The 3,907-nt window shown below is 44.5% G+C and overlaps 1 pseudogene; it reads left to right on the plus strand.

The window, feature by feature from the left end:
* Window positions 1–604: 604 nt before the first annotated feature.
* On the plus strand, window positions 605–2,142 carry LOC116418437 (annotated as a pseudogene).
* Window positions 2,143–3,907: the final 1,765 nt, after the last annotated feature.

The following is a 3,907-nucleotide window of genomic DNA, read 5'->3' on the forward strand; positions in this document are numbered from 1 at the left end:
TGCTGTAAAAGTATGTCTTACATTTAGAAAGATAGAACATGCATCATCTCGTCTAGTCACTGTTAGCATTTTTATGATACTTTTCCAACTCTTACATTGAAAGTTGTACACATTGATTTTCACCCAAGCCTTGGTAAATTAAAAACCCTTGTTGAGATACAATTTACTTAACACATAATTCTCCAATTTAAGCTGTACAATTCAATGTCTTTTAGCCTATTCACAGACTTGTGCAACTATCTCCGCTATCTAAATCCAGAACATTGTCATCATTCCAAAAAGAAACCCTGTTGGCTGGGCATGGTGGCTGACGCATGCAATCCCAGCACTTTGGGAGGCCAAGGTGGGCAGATCACGAGGTCAGGAGATTGAGACCACACTGGCTAACATAGTGAAATCCCGTCTCTACTAAAAATACAAAAATTGGCCAGACATGGTGGAGCACACCTGTAGTCCCAGCTACTCGGGAGGCTGGTGTAGGAGAATCGCTTGAACCCGGGAGGCAGAGGTTGCAGTGAGCCAAGATCACGCCGCTGCACTCCAGTCTGGGCGACAGAGCGAGACTCCATCTCAAAAAAAAGAAAGAAAGAAAAGATGCTTCAAGATGAAACTGATTATCTTCCCAGCCACTGGCTGCCAGAAACTCATTGGAGTGGACGATGAATGCAAACTTCGTACTTTTTTTTTTTTTTTTTTTTTTTTTTAGACGGAGGCTTGCCCTGTCACCCGGGCTGGAGTGCAGTGGCCGGATCTCAGCTCACTGCAAGCTCCGCCTCCTGGGTTTAGGCCATTCTCCTGTCTCAGCCTCCCGAGTAGCTGGGACTACAGGCGCCCGCCACCTCGCCCTGCTAGTTTTGTTTTGTAGTTTTTAGTAGAGACGGGGTTTCACCGTGTTAGCCAGGATGGTCTCGACCTTCTGACCTCGTGATCCGCCCGTCTCGGCCTCCCAAAGTGCTGGGATTACAGGCTTGAGCCACCGCGCCCGGCCCAAACTTCGTACTTTTTATGAGAAGCGTATGGCCACAGAAGTTGCTGCTGATGCTCTGGGTGAAGAATGGAAGGGTTATGTGGTCTAAATCAGTGGTGGGAACGACAAATTTCCCCATGAAGCAGGATGTCTTAACCCATGGCCGTGTCCACCTGCTGCTGAGTAAGGGGCATTCCTGTTACAGACCAAGGAGAACGGGACAAAGAAAGAGAAAATCAGTTCATGGTTGCATTGTGGATGCCAATCTGAGCGTTCTCAACTTGGTTATTGTGAAAAAAAAAGGAGAGAAGGATATTCCTGGACTGACAGACTGACTGATACTATGGTGCCTCGTCGCCTGGGGTCCAAAAGAGCTAGCAGAATTCACAAACTTTTTCTTTTCTTCTTTTTTTTTTTTTTTTTTTTTTGAGATGGAGTCTCAGTCTGTCACCCAGACTGGAGTGCAGTGGTGTGATCTCAGCTCACGCAACCTCTGTCTCCAGGGTACAAGCGATTCTGCTGCCTCAGCCTCCCAAGTAGCTGGGATTACAGGTGCCCATCACCACGCTCAGCTAATTTTTTGTATTTTTAGTAGAGATGGTGTTTTACTATGTTGGCCAGGCTGGTCTCGAACTCCTGACCTTGTGATTCACCCACCTCAGCCTTCAAAAGTGCTAGGATTACAGGCGTGAGCCACTGCGCCTGGCCAAACTTTTCAATCTCTCTAAAGAAGATGATGTCCGCCAGTATGTTGTAAGAAAGCGCTTAAACAAAGAAGGTAAGAAACCTAGGACCTAGAAACAAAACACCCAAGATTCAGTGTGTTGTTGCTCCACGTGTCCTGCAGCACAGATGGCAGTGTATTGCTCTGAAGAAGCAGCTTACTAAGAAAAATAAGGAAGAGGCTGCAGAATATGCTAAACTTTTGGCCAAGAGAATGAAAGAGGCTAAGGAGAAGTGCCAGGAACAATTTGCAAAGAGACGCAGACTTTCCTCTCTGCGAGCTTCTGCTTCTAAGTGAGTAACAAATAAGATCAGACTTGCACAAAAAAAAAAAAAAAGAAAGAAAAAAGAAACCCTGTCACTCCCATTGCCCTCTTCTCAGCCCCTGGCAATCACTAGGCTACTTCTTATATCTATAGATTGCCTATACTGGATATTTTATTTAAATGAAATCATACAGTATGTGGCCTTTTGTGTCTGGCTTCTTTCACATAGCATAATGTTTTCCAGTTTCATCCATGTTGTAGCATGTATCAGTACTCATTCTTTTTTATGCCTGGATAATAACCCATTGTATGGCAATACCACGTTTTGTTTATTCATTCATTAGTTGATGGAAATTTGAGTTTTTTCCACCTTTTGGCTATTATAAATGATACTGCTGTGATCAATGGTGTATAAGAATTTGGCCAGGCAGGGTGGCTCAAGCCTGTAATAGCAGCACTTTGGGAGGCCGAGGCGGACGATCACTTGAGCTCAGGAGTTGGAGACCAGCCTGGCCAACGTGGTGAAACCCCATCTCTACTAAAAATACAAAAACTAGCTGGGCAAGGTGGCAGGTGCCTGTAATCCTGCTACTCGGGAGGCTTGCAGTTAGCCGAGATCACACCATTGCACTCCAGCCTAGGCAACAGAGCAAGACTCTGTCTCGAAAAAAAGAATTTGAGTACTTGTTTTTAATTCTTTTGGATATATACCTAGGAGTAGAATTTCTGGGTCATATGTTAATTCTGTGTTTAACTGTTGAAGGAACCACCAAATAGTTTTCCATAGAGGCTGTACCATCCTACATTTCTTCTAGCAATGTACGAGAGTTCCTGTAATCCCAGCACTTTGGGAGGCCGAGATGGGCGGATCACGAGGTCAGGAGATCGAGACCATCCTGGCTAACACGGTGAAACCCCGTCTCTACTAAAAATACAAAAAACTAGCCGGGCGAGGTGGCGGGCGCCTGTAGTCCCAGTTACTCCGGAGGCTGAGGCAGGAGAATGGCGTGAACCCGGGAAGCGGAGCTTGCAGTGACCTGAGATCCGGCCACTGCACTCCAGCCTGGGCGACAGAGCGAGACTCCGTCTCAAAAAAAAAAAAAAAAAGAGTTCCAATTTTTCCATATCCTCACCATTTATATATCTAGACTATAAAAAGAACAGCCTTGTTAGATATATGATTTGCATATATTTTCTCCCATTCTGTGATTTGGCTTTTCATTTTCTTGATGATGTCCTTGGAAGCAAAAAGTTTTATATTTCAGTGATGTTCAATGTGTAGAATAAAATTTATAGGAGGCCATTGATTTGGACTGAGCTCCTGTCCTAGGCCTAACAGACCCAACCAAAATGGTACTCATGCTGAAATTGCATGTCACTAAGTCAAAACTAAGATCTTTATCTGACCTTCTGAGAAATCAGGAGAGAGAGAGAGAGAATAGCCAAATCCTCGAATAGGCCAGTTTTAGCTGGCATGATAAGGCAGTCCCCTCTGCCTGTCTGTAAAGGCTCTCTCTGGCATGATACGGAAGTCCCCTCTGCCTGTTTATAAAAGCAATCTCTTCTGCTTTGCTCGTTGGAAGACTCATTCTGTTTTATAGAATGATATATTGCCTGAGTTTAGAATCACAAATAACAATTAAGATTTTTAAATGTGTGGTAATTTTGTCTTTTGACAAATATATTCATTTGTTCTTTTGTCATTTGTGCTTTTGATGTCACGTCTCAGAAACCATTGTCTAATGAAAGCTCCTGAAGATGTACACATGTGTTTTCTTTTAAAACTCTATTACTTTGGCTGGGCGCGGTGGCTCAAGCCTGTAATCCCAGCACTTTGGGAGGCCGAGACGGGCGGATCACGAGGTCAGGAGATCGAGACCATCCTGGCTAACATGGTGAAACCCCGTCTCTACTAAAAAATACAAAAAACTAGCCGGGCGAGGTGGCGGGT

Source organism: Piliocolobus tephrosceles, chromosome 14 (assembly GCF_002776525.5).
Source record: "Piliocolobus tephrosceles isolate RC106 chromosome 14, ASM277652v3, whole genome shotgun sequence".
NCBI classification, from domain to species: domain Eukaryota; kingdom Metazoa; phylum Chordata; class Mammalia; order Primates; family Cercopithecidae; genus Piliocolobus; species Piliocolobus tephrosceles.